Source organism: Hemiscyllium ocellatum, chromosome 6, assembly GCF_020745735.1.
Source record: "Hemiscyllium ocellatum isolate sHemOce1 chromosome 6, sHemOce1.pat.X.cur, whole genome shotgun sequence".
Classification (NCBI taxonomy): Eukaryota; Metazoa; Chordata; class Chondrichthyes; order Orectolobiformes; family Hemiscylliidae; genus Hemiscyllium; species Hemiscyllium ocellatum.
Window position 1 is genome coordinate 103,412,664 of NC_083406.1, and position 22,061 is coordinate 103,434,724.

Genomic DNA, 22,061 nt, shown 5'->3' on the forward strand with positions numbered 1-22,061 from the left:
GGATCAGTGCCAGTAATGCCAGTCTATTCCAAGATCTCCCACCAGTGAAAGCATTGGGCTACAGTAAGCATCAAGTGAAAGGGATGCCATAGAGCTGGTGCAGGGAGTTAATGAGGCAAGTTTGGGATGATAGCATGAGAAAAGCCGTCTATGAAACTTAATCGAGATTACTCTCAGCCAGAGTGTAGTAAAATTCAGCCTTCACATACCAGATACATCCATGCACAATGTAGGTTGATGCTTTCACAGTGGACTGAGGCGGAGTACTGCATAATTGTCATATTGCTACTGCCACTCATGCATTTAATATCCCATCAAGCTAACTTGAAAAAACCCAAGGCATTCACAGAATCACATTCAACTGAGAATCACCGAATCCCTACAGTGTGGAAACAAACCAGTCGGCCCATCGAGTCCACCCCAACCCTCCAAAGAGCATCCCCTCCGGACCCACCCGCCCCCACCCTATCCCATGCACTTCCCATGGCTAATCCACCTAGCTTGCACATCCCTGGACACTATGGGACAATTTAGCATGCCAATCCACCTAACCTGCACATCTTTGGATTGTGGGAGGAAACCGGAGCACCCAGAGGAAACCCAGACAGGCAAAAGAATGTGCAAATTCCACACAGCTGTCCAAAGGTGGAATCGAGCTCGGATCCCTCAGTGCTAACCACTGAATCACCGTGCCACCATTACTCAAAGAAAGACCAAGTGTGTCCATCCCTTTGCCCTGGCAATGTTTATTGTGTCACCAACACAATCAAAATTGAATTAAATTGTAATCTAAACAGAATAAAAGCAAAACCCTGTGGATGGGGGAAATCTGAAACAAGACAATGCTGGAGAAGCTTGGCAGATCTGGCAGCATCCATGGAGAGAGAAACAGAATGAACTTTTCCATAGTACTGTAATCTATCTCCTTATCTGTTAGATCTCACTTTCCATGCCTTCTTGTTTTGGACTGCTGTGACACAAGTTACTCAGGCAGGAAACTGGAATTGAGACGGCAGCCAGATCAGTCATGATCTTAATTCCAGCAGAGCAGGTTTAAAGACTGAATGAGGTAAACAACCACACCGCCCCATGACCCAACATTTCAACTCCCCCTCCTACTCTGCCGAGGACATGGAGGTCCTGGGCCCCCTTCACCACGGCTCCCTCATCACCAGATGCCTGGAGGAAGAATGCCTCATCTTCCCCCTCGGAACACTTCAACCCCAGGGCATCAATGTGGACTTCAACAGCTTCCTCATTCCCGTTTTCTCCCCCCCCCCCCCCCCCCCCCCCCCCAGTTCCAAACTTCCAGCTCAGCACTGTCCCCATGACTTGTCGTACCTGCCTATCTCCTTTTCCACCTATCCACTCCACCCTCTCCTCCCTGACTATCACCTTCATCCCCTCCCCCACTCACCCATTGTACTCTATGCTACTTTCTGCCCACCCTCACCCTCCTCTAGCTTATCTCTTCACGCTTCAGGCTCTCTGCCTTTATTCCTGATGAAGGGCTTTTGCCCGAAACATTGATTTCGCTGCTCCTTGGATGTTGCCTGAACTGCTGTACTTTTCCAGCACCACTAATCCAGAATTAAAGACTGAATGGCCTCCAACTGCTCCTACATCCTACATCTTATGTCTGGGAAGTAATTATGCAATAAAAGGAGTTAATGGAGCATAAAATTATTTGGAATACCTGAAGGTTCCCAATAAGCACAAATTTATTCTTTCCTTAATGTTGACCATTGCTTGTTCGCTGTTGGAAGATTTAAATTGTCTAATTAGTGAGTTTTGTGAAGGGGAGAGAATATGAAAAGTACCAATTTAATGTCTCTAAAGATGTCTGGAAAATGTTACAACCAGGTGAGGAACAGCGAATTAGCCCTTTTCTTTTTAATCCACTGTGTCAGTTGCAACAGCTATTTATTTTAATTATTTTTAGTGAGCAGACAACTGAGTTCAATTAAAATTAAGTTACCTTGATGAAAATGAAAGAGCTAATTCCAAGGGTTTCTTGATTCACAGTAAGAGAAATATTATCACCCATTATTTGGAAAAAAAATTAGAACATTAACACCCAAGCAAATTGCTTAATAAGCTTAAAAGGTAAAAGGGGTGGTATCTATGCAGGCAGGATTGTAAAGACAGTTGTAATTTAAAGTTCGGAGAATCCATGCAGTAATAGATCTTAAACAGGATTCTCAACTATTTTGATGTTGCCTTGTTTCTTCAGTACGGCTCAAACTTGTAGATCTTGAGTTCTCCCTGAATAGTTGTTGTTCCAAGTTGGTTTTGCACAGGGCTCTGTGTTTTGAGGATGAGAAAGAGAGGGAGAGAAGAGTTTTCAGTATCCTGGCTATTATCAGTCCATGTTACTTTCTCTTTCTTTGCTGCTCAAAAGCCAACTACTGAAATATGATTTGTTTGTACACCCTGTGTCTGGCTGCATTATCTTTTTCAGACAGAATTATCTTTTGTCTGCCAATATGTGAAATCAATTGCAAGTGTCAGTAAAACAAGAGATGTGGATTTTTTGGCACCTCACTAAATTTCTGTGCTTTTTTTTTCTTAATTAAAATGGTATTCTGATACACTAATTTCATGTGTTCTATGCAGTTGACCTCTGGTTGTCAGGTAAGCACAGCAGCCATTTTAGGTCAGTATCACCCTTCTTAACTGCAAATTAAACTCATGAAAGTCTTGGGTATTTACGTCAGATGGTAAAAGTTGAATATTAACAGCCAATGTTTACGATAATAGCAAACATTATAAACTAGTACTGCACACACTGAATGTCTTTCCTTCACCTCTCAACAATCTAGAACCCACAGTCAGACCCATTCAATCATTCAGTTCTTTTAAAGCAGTGACTTCAGATTCATGGTGAGTTCAGGTCCAGTTGTCAGGCTCCAGGACTCAGCATTCTAGTGCTGACAAAGACCAGGATCAAACCCTTTCCACACCTGCAATTCAGCTAAACCTCACCTTCTCACTATCCAGTAATGTTAAATACCTGTTACCCAATGTTTTATTAGTCAGTGCATTAAGCATGGAAGTTGGGAAGTAATTTTACAGCTGTATAGGACATTGGTTTAGGCCACAATTGGAATATTGCATTCAATTCTGGTCTCCTTGTTTTAGGAAAGTTGTTGCGAAACTTGAAAGGGTTCAGAAGAGACTTACAAGGATGTTGCCAGGGTTTGAGCTACAGGGAAAGGCTGAATAGGCTGGGCAATTTTCTCTGGAGTGTTGGAGGCTGAGGGGTTTTTAACATCATGAGGGGCACAGATAAAATGAATAGCCAAGGTCTTTTCCCCAAGGTAGTAGAGTCCAAAACAAGAAGGCATGGGTTTAAGGTGAGAGGGCAAAGATTTAAAAGGGAACTAAGGGGCAACTTTTTCGTGCAGAGGGTAGTGTGTGTATGGAATGAGCTGCCAGAAGAGGTAGTGGAGGTTGGTATAATTACAACATTTAAAAGGCATCTGGATGGGTACATGAATAAGGCACTGAGGGATATGGGCCAAGTGCTGGCAAATAGGACTAGATTAATTTAGGATAACTGCTCAGCATGGATGTGTTGAACTGAAGGGTTTGTTTCTGTACTGTACATCTCTATAAGTCCATGACTCTAGTCCACAATGTTGTCTATCCCCAGCTTAAAGTAGTTAATAGAATAAAAGCACAGCTAAAATAATACACTAAAAAAACTCAGTTTTAACTTTGACAGGAAAGTGTTTAGAATTATTGAGTTAAATTCCCAAAGCATCAGAAGTTCCAAGCTATAATTTTAGCAAAACTGGAATGTGAACTACCTGTAAGTCATTGACCCTGTTGTTATCGATTTCATGTTATAAGACTTCTTCAGAACTGACTGTGTTGCTTCTTCTGACATTCCATGAAGGATGCTGCAGGAGCATATACTGGAATATAATTGTTATGCTTTTGTAAACATACAACTTATAGTGGTTGCACCTGAAAATCAGCCATCTTAATAACTGAAGTTTAGAATGTGGATCTTGCTACCATGTGCTGTATTGAAAAAAATAGCATAGCTACATTTAAGGGGAAGCTAGATAAGTACACAAAGGGGAAGGGATTACAACAACATGCTGAATAGTTTTCATGAATTAAGATGGGAAAGGGTTAGAGAGAGGAAGGTTGAGAGGTGACTTAATTGAGACATATAATATAATCAGAGGGTTAGATAGGGTGGACAGTGAAACCTTTTTCCTCGGATGGTGATGGCTGGCATGAGGGGACATAGCTTTAAATTGAGGGGTGATAGATAAAGGATAGATGTCAGAGGTAGTTTCTTTACTCAGAGTAGTAGGGGTGTTGGATGCACTGTCTGTAACATTACTGCACTTGTCAACTTTAAGGGCATTTAAATGGTCATTGGATAGACATGGATGAAAATGAAATAGTGTAACTTAGATGGGCTTCAGATTGGTTGCACAGATTGGTGCAAAATTGAGGGCCAAAGGGCCTGTACTGCATTGTTATGTTTTATGTTCTAAAGGGTTCATGTCGAATGTGAAGTTTGACACAGACCATGAGAAATATCATGAGCAATAGTCAATTAAAATAATAAAAAGTAGAATTCAGACTGATAAATATTCAATCGTAAATCATTTGTGGTATTCTGGTAGAATGGAGATTCTTCTAGTTTGGGAAAGACATTGAGAGCAGTAGAAAGAAACAAGGCAGAATTTAATATCCTATTGTATTTGTTCAAGCAGCAGATTGTCACTGTACCTTCTGAGGTTTCATGGGAAAACTTGGTCCTGCTTTCCACACCTCCATTGGTTAAATAAGAAATTCAGTGGAAGTTAACTGAAGCATAAAGCTCTGTATCATAACGTTTGAAAAGAGTAGAAATCATAATAAATTGAGAGGTCATTGATTAACTGTTGCCAAGGTTGAATTTTGAAGACCTGTAGGTTGTCACCAAGTCTGAAGTTGCTAAGGAATTCCAATTTTTGAGATTCAGTGAATAAATTGGGAATTGGCCCTACCAATGAGTTTTCATTTTAGTTCAGTGCACATGAATCTTTATATATCGTGTTGTGTTCCACAGTATTGGAAAAACATTAGTGTTTGTTCTTCTGTAGTGCAGTATGAATTACAATGATTTTGAGGACAGGATTTCAACTAATCAGTATGGGTGCGGGAATACTGATTTGATTAAACATTGCATGATTTCAGTTTCAATGACAATAGGGAAGTTTGTAGTATAGTTGCAATGTTACTGGACTAGTAATCCAGGAGACACTGCTTCAATAAGGTAGCTGCTGAATTTAAATAAATTAATAATCAGGAATTTAAAAACTAGTCTCCATAATTGTGACCATCGATTGCCATTGTCAAAGGAGTAATGGAGGGTGGATTTAAATTCTGATCGCATTTCCTCTCTCAAGACAGCAAGATTTTGTTAAATTTGCTCCCTTCCCATTTTGTTCTTATCCCTTACTAAGGAAGGACAGGTACGTTGTACATTCTGGTTTTTGGATTCCGATTTTTGAGGTAAAAGCTTTTGAGATGAAATCAAGGATCGGGTTTACGAACAATACATTGAGAAAGTGGGGGAATTGTCTTGCTTCTCCATCAATGCAAACAACCATTCAGGAAAGAAAGGGAGGTGAGACAGGAGAGGAGACAGGGAATCATTTACAAGTTTTTGTAACTTCAGAAGTATTCAAAATGAATATGCATGAGTTCCAGCTTCCTATACATTAGTGTCCAATAATAGTATCCTTTGTGAGCTGGGCCCAGTGGACAGTCTGTCATGTATTTTTCTTAGCAGCAGAAACTTGAAGACCAAGCTGGAGAGTCTGAGGCAGGTTGCCAGTGCCTTTATCCCTGAAGTTTACTCTCCCTCTGGAGCAACTGACTTGGAATTTCAAAATCAATGCAACTAGTTCCGATTTCATTCATGTGACAATGCCAGGTGTTTCAGTTGCTGATGGCCCATCTCAGGAGGCAAATTGGAAGGTCATGAGGCTAACCATGTGGTTTTACATCTCCCATTCGCATTCCCACAATGAGATGACAGGTTATCTGTAAAGACAGTAAGACTCATTTCAATCTAATGGGTGCCGATGTTTTCCTTTTTCTGAAGCTGGCCAGAAACAGCTGGGTCACCTCCAGGTCACTCGTGCCAGTTTTAGCTGGTTTGACTATGTAATAGCAGGGATCCAGAATCCCCAGGGAATATAATCGTGGTAATCAGCCTCAGGTTTTGAGTCCAGCAAGGTTTTCCGTTTTCAATGAAACAGAAGCAAAAACTATGGTAGAGATTACAGATTTTGGGGGTGGTTTTGCCTTCACGGTGTTTGGCCATGACATCAATAACACCTGCCTGGTTCATTAATGTTCTTCAGGGAATGAAATCTGCCGTCTTTACCTGGCCTAGCCTACATGTAACTCCAGACCTATACCAATATCATTGACTCTTAACTGCCCTCTGAAATGATCCAGCAACTCACTCCATTCAAAAAGGAATTAGGGACAAGTAACAAATGCTCACTTTGCCAGCGACACCCGTATCCCATACAAGAATAAGTTCAAAAAAGTGCCTCACTGAAATTCTCGAGATAGGTAGTATCTGTGGGTGAAATTTAAGTTAGATTTGTGTTCAAATGCCCAAGCAGTGTGTAAAGAGGTTTCTTTCTTGTAATAATATGCTTAAGTGAAGGGGCTAGCACATATCCAATGGAATCAATGGATAATGTGCATGAAATCAGTCTTCCTTCCCATTATGGCTAGTGTGACCCAAGGAGGTACAGTCAAAAAGTGTTTCTTCCTTCATTGACCAAAATAGTTAAAAATGGAGAAAACTGCCTTTGGCAACTGTCTCCAAAGTAAATTAATCAGCAAAGACTATTCAATAGCCATTTAAATAATGCTGCTTCCAGCTCGGCGAGCAGAACCACAACAACGGATACCCGAGCTACAAATCTTCAATCAGATTTTAAAGCTGCTTTAAGTTTAGAAGAGTGGAAATTTGGAACAGGGCATGAGAAACGTCTTCAATTCAGGAATTTTACATTTTATGTCATTTTATGCAGGATATTCCCAAAAGGGTAAATTAAAAATGGAAACCACCGAGGCCTTAAAGGTTGTAAGAAGTGACAATGTCAGTAAATGTCATGTGGCAGTCAGATCAATGAATGCTAAGATTCTATCTACTCCTTTATAACCTGGATCATTCAGTGGATCCATATGAAAAGATTGTCATATTGTCGCTGTCAGTTGATATCCCTTGGGTTAGAGCTGACTGGATGGTTAAGGATGGTCATGTGTGACATAGACTAGGCACAAGACTGTGATCAATCTAATCCAACAAGTTTTTCCATGTTTGTTTTAACTGGAAACGCTGACAGCGATAAAGAGACGTGCCACTGATGACAGATATAATTAACATTTTTTAGCTTGTGGTATTCCAGATCCTTTCCATAAAGTTTCTTCTCAGTCAGGGCTTGTCATCCAGCTGTTGGTAACAACTCATTCCAGTTTTGTTTGACACCTGAAAGGCAACTTGTAGGGACTTGGCCTCACTACTAAACGTCAAAGTAAGAAAAAAATCTATTGCCAAAGTGGCAATCATTAATTCAGAATGCAAGCTAACGAGGTTTATTGGACAATAAAAAATTGGTACTTAATATTTCACTCGTAGATGCATAGAATGAGATGCAAGTTGAACTTATGTCTGTCTGTCTTACTGCCCGTTGTCTTCTAAGGAGAAAGTGAGGTCTGCAGATGCTGGAGATCAGAGCTGAAAATGTGTTGCTGGAAAAGCGCAGCAGGTCAGGCAGCATCCAAGGAGCAGGAGATTCGACAGTTCGGGCATAAGCCCTTCTTCAGGGCTTCTTCATTCCTGAAGAAGGGCTTATGCCCAAAACGTCGAACCTCCTGCTCCTTGGATGCTGCCTGACCTGCTGCGCTTTTCCAGCAACACATTTTCAGCACCGTTGTCTTCTAACCTTAGTTCCTTGAATGTGACCACTTCAATGACAATACACTTTAAGATTTTATCTGAGCAAATCTATCTCTAATGTAGCTTTAAGACTTCAATGCTAATGGGTTATATTTGTACACATGCTTCCCAGGTGGTCCTCAGCTGCTGAAGCTACACTCCTCACCTGCAGTGTGGTCGGCCTGTTTACTCTCCCCTGTCCCATTCCCCTTTACTCTTCTGTTCTCCTTTACTCTCCCCACCTCTCACCTTCGCGCTCTGCACTCTGTTCCTACTCTCTTTCTTCATACTGTCCCAATCTTTCCCCAATTTCTCTCTCTCTTTCTCATAACTCCCTTCTCCCCATTCTTTCTCTCCCCTTTTCCCCATTCTCTCTTTCTCCTTCTCACTCATTCTCTCTCATTCTCTCCGCTCTCCCTTTCTCTCATTCTCTACATTCTGTCTCATTCTCCCCACACACTCTGTTCTCCCCACTCTCACACTCTCTCATTCTTTCTAATCTCTCTTACACGTTCTCCCTTCCTTCTCACTCATTCTCCCTACCGCCCCCCCTTTTCTCTCTTTCTTCCTGCTCTTCCTCTCCCCCTCTCCCCCTCTCCCCCTCACACACGCTCTCCTTTATTTCTCTTTCTCTCTCCCCACCCCCCATCATCACTGTCTCCCCACTTTTTCCCACTTTAATAAGGCGTTCAACAAGGTTCCCCATGGGAGACTGATTAGTAAGGTTAGATCTCATGGAATAAAGGGAGAACTAGCCATTTGGATACAGAACTGGCTCAAAGGTAGAAGACAGAGGGTGGTGGTAGAGGGTTGTTTTTCAGACTGGAGGCCTGTGACCAGTGGAGTGCCACAAGGATCGGTGCTAGATCCTCTACTTTTTGTCATTTATATAAATGATTTGGATGCGAGCATAAGAGGTACAGTTAGTAAGTTTGCAGATGACACCAAAATTGGAGGTGTAGTGGACAGCGAAGAGGGTTACCTCAGACTACAACGTGATCTGGACCAGATGGGCCAATGGGCTGAGAAGTGGCAGATGGAGTTTAATTCAGATAAATGTGAGGTGCTGCATTTTGGGAAAGCAAATCTTAGCAGGATTTATACACTTAATGGTAAGGTCCAAGGGAGTGTTGCTGAACAAAGAGACCTTGGAGTGCATGTTCATAGCTCCTTGAAAGTGGAGTTGCTAGTAGATAGGATAGTGAAGAAGGCATTTGCTATGCTTTCCTTTATTGGTCAGAGTATTGAGTATAGGAGTTGGGAGGTCATGTTGCGGCTGTACAGGACATTGGTTAGGCCACTGTTGGAATATTATGTGCAATTCTGATCTCCTTTCTATCAGAAAGATGTTGTGAAACTTGAATTGGTTCAGAAAAGATTTACAAGGATGTTGCCAGGGTTGGAGGATTTGAGCTACAGGGAGAGGCTGAATAGGCTGGGGCTGTTTTTCCCTGGAGCGTCGGAGGCTGAGGGGGGTGACCTTTAGAAGTTTACAAAATTATAAGGGGCATTGATAGGATAAATGAGCAAAGTCTTTTATCTGGGGTCAGGGAGTCTAGAACTAGAGGGCATAGGTTTAGGGTGAGAAGGGAAAGATATAAGATAGACCTTAGGGGCAATTGTTTCGCACAGGGTGGTACGTGCATGGAATGAGCTGCCAGAGGATGTGGTGGAGGCTGGTACAATTGCAACATTTAAGAGGCATCTGAATGGGTGGGTATATGAAAAGGAAGGGCTTGGAGGGATATGGGCCTGGTGCTGGTAGATGGGACTAGATTGGGTTGTGCTATCTGGTCGGCATGTATAGGTTGGACCGAAGGGTCTGCTTCCATGCTGTACATCTCTATGACTCTGACTCCCACGCTTTCTCTCCACATTCTGTCTCTTGCTTTCTTGCCATGTGTCTGTGATCCTCTTCTCACCTTCACCCTCTTGCTCTCCACACACTCTCTCACTCTCTCACTCTCTCACTCTCTCACTCTCTCTCCATTTGCTTGCTCCAAATCCTCTGTTGCCACTCACCCACACACAATTTCAAATTGTAGCTTTACAAAAATGAGTAATGCTGAGCTTTACCAAGCCAGACTTTGTCTGACCAAATGTTTCCTTGGCAGCTGGGTGTTTTTATATTCTCAATAAATGCATTTAATTGAGGCCTGACAATCCAGTGTTTGTTATTTGTGGGTGGAAGGATAGTGCTCCTACTCCTCTTTCCCTGACTGGTCTGAAAGCCCAGTCGGTTTATAGCTGTCATTTATTGCATGATAACAATTAGTTATATGATCTCACTAGACATTGTTGCTAAGACTATTGAGAGATATTTTTGACATATGTTGCCTTTATGATCCTGAGCTATTCTCTTGATTTCCTTATCCAACACCGACGTCATCAGATTGGGCAAAGCTTAATGTAATCTCCAACACTCATCTGTTCAAGACTATTACTTCAACCACACTCTCTATATTGGATCTCCTGATCTTTATCTAGGATTCTTCTGACAATTCTGTGGCAATTATTTTAGTTCACTCTGTTCTTACAGCAACCGGAGATGAATACCTGTCGATTGGTAATGCCCTACACAAGTGTTCAGAAACGTCTCTCTTAATAAATGCCACTTAGCAAAAATCTTGTGATAACTGGCAAGTACAAATTTGTCTGTGAAGTTCCTTTACCTGTATTCTTTTGCAGGTAGCTTTACAAGATTTAGCCCAAGTATGTGCACCTATGTCAACATTGACTGACTGCTTCCACACTGTAGGGATTCTATGTGGCCCATCAAGTTCACATTGTCTGAACTGTCTGAAAAGCATCCCACCTAGATTTCCCCCAGCCCATCCCTGTAACCCTGCATTTCCCATAACTAACCCACCCAGCCTGCACACCCCTGGACATTACATAGCAATTTAGCATGGCACCAATCCACCCAACCTGCATATCTTTAACTGTAGGAGGAAACCCATGCAGACATGGGGAGAAGGTGCAAGCTCCACACAGACGGTCACCCGAGGGTGGAATCGATCCCAGGTCCCTGGTCTGTGAGGCAGCAGTGCTAACCACTGTAACAAGCTCGAAGCTAAACTTTGCAACTCTTAACCAATGGGCAGAATGCTTAGAGCTTCTCCCCAAAATGCTAACTTTGGTTTGTATCTGTAATGGGAGGTTCTGCTAGATACGTGTTGAAGACTAGCCTTGTAACTGACTAACCTTGGTTTCTGTCCTACTGTTAAACTATAATTTGTATCATAAATCGCAAAGTGTTCAAGTCACCTTTGTGACCATTTGTTTTTCAAGTGAAAGGGAATGCTAACGGAATGTTGAGCTTTTATTTCAAAGAGAATGGAGTGCAAAAGTAGGAAAGTTTTGCTGAAACTATACAAGGCACTGGGCAGACTATAGTTGGATTATTGTGAACAGTTTTGGGCCCCTTATCAAAGGAAAAACATTCTCGCATTGGAAGTCACCCAAAGAAGATTCACTCATTTGATACCAGATATGGACAGACTGCTTTATGAGGACAGGTTGACTAGATTGGGCCTGTATGTGTGGAATGTAGAAGAGTGAGGGGAAAATTTGTTGAAATATGCAAGATTCTTAGGGAATTTGTCAGTGTAGATGTGGAAAGAGTTGTTCTTCCCTGTAGGCCAATTTAGGACCAGAGGATGGAATCTCCCTCAGAATAACAGGTTGAACTTTCGAGACCAAGATGGGGAGGAATCTCTTCTGTCAGAGGGTCGTGACTGTGGAATTCTTTATCGCAGAGGGCTGTTAAAGCTGGGTCACTTGGTGTATTCAGGCTCAGATAGATGTGTTTTTAATCAGTAAGGGGAAATCGTGGAGTATGGGGAAAAGGCAGGAAAGTAGAGTTGAGGATTGTCAGATCTGCCATGACCTCACTGAATGGCAGACCAGACTTAGCAGGCTGAATGGCCTACTTCTGCTTTTACGTCTTATGGTCTTAACTTCAGCTTTTTCTTAAAGCTACATCACACTATTTGGCACTTAAAAACATGCCAACTTTAATAAGGCGTCTTAAGAACAAAAAAAATCACAACCTATCCGAATAACACACACAGCTTAATGTTGAAAATCTTAATTTATGTCTAGTCAATTTGATAACTTAAGTCTTTCAGGGTTAAAATGTCTAAACAAATTTCCTTAAACTTAAGTAACAATGATCCCTTTATTGAGTTAGCAAAAGGAATCCTATACTCTGTGCACATGCCAAGCAAGTAGTCATGTGCTGCTTTGCCACATCGGTGTTTATAATCACTGCCATTTTCGATATGAATTAAGTTCTCGCAACCTACCTTTATCCTGCAATCTTCCAAGAACTCTCGATTACTCCAATCTTTGATTATTCTTTGCATCTCTGGTTTTCTTTGCCCTGCCTTTGGTGTGAGTGTAGATGATCAAAAAGACTTGGGTTTTATAAGACAAATGGAAAAGGCAGTAGAGAAATGGGCAGATATAAAGAGAGGAATTCAGAGCTTCAGGCCTTGATAACCAAAGTTACTGCTGTCTATGGTGAAGCAATTAAAATGGATGATCTAATGTCCGAGTGAGAGGAGTGGAGCTGCCTGAGGGATGTCGACTGGGAATATTCAATGGTTAGAAAACAAAGTATGTTACAAAGTATTCAGCACTTCCAGAGAAGTTGCATGTTTAGTCAAGTTCAGATCTTTTATGATTTGCCAAGCTGAGCACAGGGTGTGCATTCAAAAGAAAACAAACTACAAAATATTGCTTTCCTTAGATTTGAAAGCTACTTTGGCAGCCAGACAGACCACAATGTTTGCTTTAGTTTATTTTTATTCGGGGCCATGCAGAAAGGGGTCCTATTATCCTGTGTCGCATGATAGACATGGAACAATGCTGTAACAGAGATCTCGAGCATACACAGTTTAAAAAGAAAGATTATAATATCGCAGCATTATTTGTCTACGCTGCTAATCTTTGTATGAAAAGACATTTACTTTGGGACTATGGACTTGTAGCTTTACAGGACTGTTAGAACCGTACACATTTCGTGTGTGTGTGTGTGTGTGGTGGGGGGGGGGGGAGGGGGTGTATAAAGTATGCCACTCAAAAGTGAGGGGTTAATTCAGCATCAACTACTTGGATTCCAGCTACTGTTGTTTATCTGGAGGAAAGCGTTTCGAAGCCCTTTGCAGCTTACAGACAAGGACAGGAAGCAAAACAATGGGTTGTGGAAATGGAAGCTGAAAGCTCTGCCTCTTTAAACAGAGTTTTGAGGAGATTCTGGAAAGCGAGGAGAGCAGTGGCAAAACCTTATGAACGGGACGGGGATTCTGCGAGTGGGAACGTAGTACCTGAGTGAGGGTCTTTGTGGCAGGGTAGGCAGTATTGAATGGAGCCTATAAGAATGGCCAGTGTGCCTGGCAGAGGCAGCTTCATGAGGTGTGAGCTGTAAGGGTGGTTTCCCAAGGGAGGCTGGGGGTGGGTGGGGTTGAGATGTAGAGATTAAGTCAAAGGCTTTGCAATAGTTGGTCGAGCCTTCCCCCGCTTCCCCCCCATTCACTGCAGCTTCCTATTTTGAAACATTTGCATCCCTTGGAAGCTCATGACTTAAAAGGATTTGAAAGATTAATCCAGTCATACACAAGCTTGTGTGCTTCCTGTTTCATGCTTGTTCAAAGATGGTGGGCAACAATTGAGTTTGCCCATTTGAATCTGTGGCAAGCAGTTGTTTCTATTGAAAAACTCGTGGTGCAGAGTGGAGAGGGGGCCAGGTGGGCCAACTTGGTTAGAAGGGACAAGGGCTAAAAGGTGAGCAGGGTGTTGGATCAAGGGAGGGGGCATCCATCTGTTGGGGTTAGACATCTTCAAGGAAAGGGCAGGGTGGGGTTAGAGCATTGGAAGTATACAACACAAAGGGAATGGTTTTCTTAAGTGTGTTTGAGTATTGGGGAGCAGCAAGGAAGTGCAGAATGAAGGTGCCAACACACCCAACCTACACATCCCTGAACATTAGGGACAATTTAGCATGATTAATCCACCTAACCTGCATATCTCTGAACTGTGGGAGGAAACCAGAGCACGTAAAGGCAGGAACCCACGCAGACACTGGGAAAACATGCAAACTCCACATAGACAGTTGCCCGAGGGCAGAATTGAACCTGGGTTCCTGATCCAGCGAGGTTGAAGTCCTAGCCACTATGCCGCCCTGCTGGACTGGGGGCAAAGTTGCAGGGAGGTGTCATGTAACTAGGGTCAGACATACAAGCAGCTGAAGGGGCTTGGGTGTGATGGGGAGAACAGATGGGGGCAGAGTGCAGGGTTACTGGGATGTAAAAGAATGATGAGATGGGAGGGGGACCAACAGGCAGTGTAGTTTGGAAGCAGGAATGGGGTGGGAATGGTATAAGTGTGGTGAAAGAAATGGTGGCTCAGTGGTTAGCACTGCTACCTCACTGCGCCAGGGACCGGGGTCCAATTCCTTGCTCAGACAACTGTCTGAGAGGAGTTTGCATATTCTCTCTGTGTCTGCATGGGATTCCTCCTGCAATCCAAGGATGTGCAGGCTAGGTAGATTGGCCATGGGATAGAATAGTGGGGTGAGTTTGGGTGTGGTCCTCTTTTGAAGGGCGAAAGGCCTGCATCCTCATTGGGATTTTATGATTCGATGAAAAGCTACAAGGAATTGAATAAGTTCTCATTGAATGCCTTCTGTGTCCTCCATCCTGCCTTCTAATTATATAGGCACTCGGTCCTGACATGTGAGTGGAAATGGGGCCCATTTCTGCTTCTGCAGTTGGCAGCCCTGTTGCCCTTATTAGCTTCCTTCCAGTATGTTTGAAGTGATCACTAAGATAAAATGCGGACTTTAAAATCCGTTTCCCGAGTAACAATGCCCAAAGTTGGCGGTCCTGACCAGGGACCCATGTTTCCATTTGGTACTCAGATTGAAAATTCCATTCCCAGGAATCGAGGCTGAATTCCTGTGCTGTTTTGAAAACTCCGCTCCCTAAGGCAACAACGACAGTTTTGCAGTGAGCATGGCAAGGTTAGCTCTCAGGCACAGCTAAATAGTGGCTGTAGGTTTTTCAGTGGAGACTCCAGAAGGAAGTGTGTGCTCACCAGGACTTGACTGACAGGGAGTCAGGTGCATGGTCCCTCATTAATATCCATTTCGCTGGGAAACAGCATGTGCAGTGCAGAGAGAAAAAAAAAATGTTGCAGTCAATAGTGAGTGTGGTAGAACATGAGCCTTGGTAGGAGGTGGGTACACGAGTAGAGAGATATTGTGTGTGAGGTATCTGAGAGAAGCTGTTGGCACACGGTGCTGGCAGATTAGGGAAGGTAATTGGCCTTCTTCTGAAGTTGTTATGCATTTCTCCAAACAGCTGAGACTGCACTGATAAAGGTGGCAACCTCAGACCAGGCTGGCACTGTGTGGTATCTTGACTTCCTCTTGGTCCTGGGGTAAAATGATATCCTGCCTCTGCACCACATTGTCCACCAGGACCTCCAGGTCCCTGCCCACAAAGTTGGATGCTAAATTTCTCTTGCCTGCCACATCCAGAGTCAATGTCAGGAACCATACAGGTCTGTTCCTGGCTACAAGCTTTTAAAGATGGTGACTGAGCCAAGGATGTCAGTTTGGGATGTCCCTACATTGTATCACTCCAATGAGGTTAGAATTGGAGGAGAGGGGGTTTGTCGGGATAACGCAGGTAATTAAGAGGTAGGTTTAGTAATATGTGGCTAGAAAACACATTGGGTCTCAGAGAGAAACCTGCCCTGACATGAAAGTTGATAAAACTAACAGCATAAAATTTTAACCAAAACAACATAAGATTCAGCACATAAACCCATTTAATGGAAAGGTATTGGTTTGTAGTGAAGGTGGAAATGGGAGTCACTAACCGCACTGGTTTAGAATTGCTGATACATCCTCAGAAATTAGGTAGACTAGTTGTGCACAATCTGGATGCACATATGTGGTTAAAACTTAGGATCTTGATATAGAATTTGGCCTTCAAACCCTAATTTCATCCAAGAATTAACTTACCATAAAATCTGAGTCATTGATAAAATGCAGTTGTGCCATTCCGAAGTATTATTTCACTGAAAACTTTGATTTGTTTTAAGTTTCATTTAGACACTTGAACTATAAAGAGAACAAAACAGGAGACAAACACATTGTCGAAGTATTATTGTATATTTTATGGAATCCAAATTCAGGGTGCACAACCACAGGGTGATGACCTTGTGAACAAAGGAAACAGGAGAAGTCAGCTATTTGGCCCCTCAGGGGTCTGCTCCACTAGTCAGTATGATCTCAGCTGATTTGTTTGTGTTTTGAATGTCACATTCCTATTTTTTCTCAATAACCTTTGATTCCCTTACCCAACAAGAAATTCAACATGTCTGACAGTATCTATGGATAGAAATGGATTTGAGTCCAGTACGAATCTTCAGAAACTATGTCCCTGCGCCTTAAATGAAAATCGATGATCCCACCTTCAGAGGCAGAGTTGCATAACCTCTGAGAGAAAAATCATCTCTTTCCTAAAAGGGGCCACATCTTTTTTTTTAAAAAACTTTTTCCTTTTGTTCTGGAGTCGGTCACAAGAGGAAACCTCTTTTCCATGTTAAACTTGTCAAGGCCAATCAAGGTCTTAGACACTTTAATCAAATCACTCCTCTCTCCAATAGAAGCAAGCCCAGCCCCTCTAACCTATCCTCAGAAGACAATTAACTCATTCCAGTATCAATCTAATAAATCTCTTCCAAACTGTGTCCAACTTATCTACATCCATCCTTAAATAAGAAGAACAAAATTGTACACAGTACTTATGATGTGGTCTCACCGGTGCTCTGCATAACATTCTTATTTTAATGTTCACTTCCTCTTATAATAAAAGATAGCATCCATTTGCTGCCTTGATTACTTGCTGTATCTGGGCACTAACCTTGTGTGATCTATACACTACAACAACTACAGCTCAGAATTCCACAGTCTCCATTAAGTAATAGTCTATCAGTTCATTCCTCCTCCCAAAGTACACTTCAGATTTTTCAACATTATCCAGCTGCCAGAATTTTGTTTTCCTGCTGAAGAGTTTATTCCCGAAACGTAGACTCACCTGCTTCCTAGATGCTGCCTGACCTGCTGTGCTTTTCCAGTGCCACACTTTTCCACTCTGATTACGGTGTTTGCAGTCTTCACTTTCTCCTTTCTTTTACAATTCTCTCAACCCATCCACATCAGTATGGGAATCCTTTACATCTTCCTCCTGACACATTTTCCCACCTATCTTGGCGCCACCTGTGTAACTAGCCACCAATGTCTTTGTGCCTTTCATCTAAGTCATTGATGTCAATTATACAAAGTGAGGCTGCAGCACAGACTCCTGCAGAACTCCACTCATCATTCTGCCAATCAGAAAATGACTCATTTATGGATGGTGTAGGTTTCTATGAGATCCTACTTCATGCTTCTAAATTCGGGTGAATATACTTCTCACTGATCCAGTCTGTCTTCCTATATCAGTCCTACCGTCACAGGAATCTGTCTGGGAAACCTTTGTCAAATTCCCTTCGTTGCCAGAACATGGATAACGAGACCAAAACTGCACACCATACTTCAGATGTAGTCTCAGCAAGGTCCTGTACAATTGCAGCAAGACATCCCTGCTCCAGGCCTCCATTCCTCTTGCTATGAAGGCCAACACAGCATTTGCCTTTTTCACCACTGGCTGCAGGAGTGCACAGAGCAGATCACCACACTGTCAGTCTGTTTCAGTGAGTAGATTTTGGATTGCCAGGATGTTCCTTTTGGAGAGGTGAGGAATGCCGTGGCTATGCTTCCACGGCACCTCTGGGAGGAGGGAGGATATATGTGAGGTATTCAGATGGATGGGTCAGGTGCCTTTGGGATTGCAAAAAATGAACAAGAATGTGCCTAAAAAGTGCATAAAAAGAGTCATAGAGGTGTACAACATGGACACAGACCCTTTGGTCCAACTCGTCCATGCCGACCAGATATTCCAACCCAATCTAGTCCCACCAGCCAGCACCGCTCCCATATCCCGCCAAACCCTTCCTATTCATATACCCATCCAAATGCCTTTTAAATGTTGCAATTGTACCAGCCTCCACCACTTCCTCTGGCAGCTCGTTCCATACACATACCACCCTCTGCATGAAAAATTTGTCTTTTTTTTTATATATCTTTCCCCTCTAGCCCTAAACCTATGCCCTCTAGCTCTGGACTCCCCCACTCCAGGGAGAATACTTTGTCTATTTATCCTATCCATGCCTCTCATGATTTTGTAAACCTCTATAAGGTCATCCCTCAGCCTCCGTCGCTCCAGGGAAAACAGCCCTAGCCTATTCAACCTCTCCCTATAGCTCAAATCCTCCAAAGGTTGAATGACAGCAACAACTTCTATTTATATAGCCCTTGCAACTCACAATATAGCTTAAGGTACTTGGTGGTGGAGATGGCTTCTAATATCTCCAGTCGTCTGCTCATGTGGGTGCCTGTGACATGTGTTTTCAGAACTGGGCCTAATTGTGTCCTAGTCCACACCAATTGCTTGCTAATAATTACAAGCCAGAATTGAGTGGATTGTCTTTTTCCCTTTCTGATAGCTGTGGAGACCAACTGTAATGCACACTGTAAATCCAATTAAGCTGGGGTTTAACTTGTAGTTTTTCAGAGTAAAGGCCATTCACGCTCAACCTGCTGCATTCAAGGCAGCATCCATTTTTACTCATTTATTCCTATGGCACCATAAAGAAGTAAGAGCAGGAAAATCGACGTTTTGGGCAAATGTCGATTTTCCTGCTCCTCGGATGCTACCTGAACGGGGCTGTGCTTTTCCAGCACCACTCTAATCCAGAATCTGGTTTCCAGCATCTGCAGTCATTGTTTTTACCATAAGGAAGTACCCATTCTCTGGTTGGCATCTTCCATCATTCCACAGCTGTGAGAAAGGTAATTTTTCCTGTGACATAGAAAGCACAAAATTGCAACATGTCATATTAGAACGCTCCAGCTCTTCTCTGTAAAAGGCAGGCTGGCACTCTGACTGCACTCCACTATCAGAGGTGCCCTTTTGCTGACGTGACATTAAAGGCAGTGCTGTTGCCTACTTGGGTGAATGTGGCACTAAATTTTACAAACAGCGGGATTGTATCTCTCATCAATGTTTATCCCTCAATCACCTCAGGAAACCGTATTATTTGGTGCTATCCCACGGCTGTTTGTAAGACTTTGCTTTGTGCTGCTGGGTTTCCTGCATTACACTTCAATAGATAGTTCATTGGCTGCAAAGCAATTTGAGACACCCGATAATCATAAAAGGTGTACATAAGTGTACGTTTTTTTTTCTTTTTGAAAGGTAATGCTATCAGAGCTAATGGTTTAGATCAGACAGGATATTTTCTTGGAATCAGGGTGTATCAGGATGTGAGATTCCGATACAACGTGTTGCTGTCCTTTGCCACAAGAAACATTACACTTTTTCCATAGCTGTTGCATGATGGAAGGTGCCAATCAAATGAGCATTTCTTCATCATGCCATGGGTGGGGGGCGGAGGGCGGGGTGTGGTAGGTCAAAGGATATGTGTGAGGTATTCAGATGGATGGGTCAGGTGCCTTTGGGATTGTAAAATATGAACAAGAATGTGCCTAGAAAGTGCATAAATAGAGTCATAGTGTCATAGAGATGTACAGCACGGGAACAGACCCTTTGGTCCAAATCGTTCATGCCGACCAGATATTCCAACCCAATCTAGTCCCACCTGCCAGCAACTGGCCCATATCCCTCCAAAGCCTCCCTATTCATATACCCATTCAAATGCCTTTTAAATGTTGCAATTGTACCAGCCTCCACCACTTCTTCTGGCAGCTCGTTCCATACACGTACCACCCTCTGCGTACAAAAGTTGTCTTTTTTATATTTCTTTCCCCTCTCACCCTAAACTTATGCCCTCTAGTTCTGGACTCCCCCACCCCAGGGCAAATACTTTGTCTAGTTATCCTATCCATGCCTCTATAAGGTCATCCCTCAGCCTCTGACGCTCCAGGGAAAATAGACCTAGCCTATTCAACCTCTCCCTTTAGCTCAAGTCCTCCAACCCTAGCAATATCCTTGTAAATCTTTTCTGAACCCTTTCAAGTTTCACAACATCTTTCCGATAGGAAATGCCATCGGAACTGTCAAATCTCTGAACGAACTGTCAAAGCATTCAGAGTACTGTTGTTAAACAATGTAGAACACAAATGTTTGTTTTCATAAGAGATCAGTGGAAGGAACTTCAAGATTGTTTTTCCCAATAAGTTTGTAGTGATTGGAACGAGGTTGGCCAGGTGGATCTCATTGAGTAAGAGATCCCTGAATGTGGCTGTTAACCTGAACAATCAGGGAGCCCTGGCTGGCTGACTGATTTAAACAGTAGAGTCAAGAGAGTCTCTTCATTCTAGGGATTGGCTTTGAGCTGGCTGGTCTGAGTGCATGTACTGTGCATTGTAAATAAAGAGTGACTTGGTGATGGCTTACTAACTTCTGCAATTATTTTATAGTTTATTTTAAGGGGGATGGTATCAATTGACATAAAACATTTTTCTTCTGTCAACATTTCTCATGTGCTTTGCTGAATTGGATACTGGTAGAAATGCATGGGTTGGAATGAGTTGGTATTAGCTTGTGGTCTACAAGAGGGCAGAGTGGTAGTACAGGGCAGCAGGCAGACACAGAAGAGCCATGGGAATGGTTAGAGGGGCATAGGTTAGCATGGAGGGCATGATGGAATATGTGCTGGCATTGATAGAGCAAGGAGAGAAAGCGGGGTGAGAGCTCAAGGGAATGTTTCTGTTTTCAATCCTTTTTTAACATTTCCATGCCAAAACATGGACGAAAGCCTTGTGCTCAGCTCACACAGGAAGCTAGCAGCCTCTGCTCTCCTTCTGAAGTCTCCTGAGTATGACTCATGAAGGCCATGGCATCAGAATAATCTGACCTGCCATGGTACTTTTGAGGACTGGTTGAGTTTGTGCAGTTGGGGGTGAAAATCAGATCCTTTGTTTTTCCAGCAAATAAACAGCTGTTTTCCCCTTTTTTCCAACCCTATACTATTTTATACCACCTTTTCATGGATCAAGAAGGCCTTTGGTACTAAACAGATGTGAACCTCAAAGTCAAAGTTCAAATTGTGAGGATGTCACAGGAGAATGACATTTCATCCTACACACACTTTTCATGTGTTGACCTGTGTTCTGTAAGTCCTGAACAAAATCTTTCGAGAAATCCCCTGGACCTGATCAGGTGTGACCTAGACTTCTGTGGGAAAACTGGGGAAGTGATTGCTGGGTACCTTGCTAAGATATTTGTATCATTGATAGTCACAAGTGAGGTGCTGGAAGACTGGAGGTTGGCTAACGTGGTGCCACTGTTTAAGAAGGGCGGTAAAGTCAAGCCAGGGAACCATAGACCAGTGAGCCTGACCTCGGTGATGGGCAAGTTGTTGGAGAGAATCCCGAGGGATAGGATTTACCAGTATTTGGAAAGGCAAGGACTGATTAGGGATAATCAACATGGTTTTGTGTGTGGGATATGACATCTCACTAATTTGATTGAGTTTTTTTGAAGAAGTAACAAAGAGAATTGATGAGGGCAGAGTGATGGATGTGATCTATATGGACTTCATAAAGCATTCAACAAGGTTCCTCATGGTCAACTGGTTAGCAAGGTTAGATCTCATGGAATACAGGGAGAACTAGTCATGTGGATACAGAACTGGCTCAAAGGTAGAAGACAGACGTTTGTGGTAGAGAGTTACCTTTCAGACTGGAGGCCTGTGATCAGTGGAGTGCCACAAGGATCGATGCTAAGTCCAGTGCTTTTCATCATTTATACAAATGATTTGGATGTGAACATAGTAAGTTTGCAGATGACACCAAAATCAGAGGTGTGGTGGACAGCGAAGAAGGTTATCACAGAATACAATAGGATCTTGATCAGATGGGCCAATGAGCTGAGGAGTGGCAGATGGAATTTAGTTTACATAACAGTGAGGTGTTGTATTTTAGAAATGCAAATCCGTGCAGTAGGTG

The 22,061-nt window shown here is 42.8% G+C and overlaps 1 protein-coding gene and 1 long non-coding RNA gene across 2 annotated transcripts in view; one reads left to right on the forward strand and one right to left on the reverse strand.

The window, feature by feature from the left end:
• mgat4a (alpha-1,3-mannosyl-glycoprotein 4-beta-N-acetylglucosaminyltransferase A) overlaps positions 1-22,061 on the forward strand; it is a 270,750-nt gene that overhangs the window by 57,677 nt on the left and 191,012 nt on the right. The gene's annotated exons all lie outside the window — the stretch shown is intronic.
• On the reverse strand, positions 2,048-12,558 carry LOC132816844 (uncharacterized). The gene is made up of 3 exons (XR_009644826.1): positions 12,283-12,558; positions 3,813-3,920; positions 2,048-2,304 (listed from the first exon to the last, which is right to left on the reverse strand). It is a non-coding gene; the product is annotated as an uncharacterized LOC132816844 (long non-coding RNA).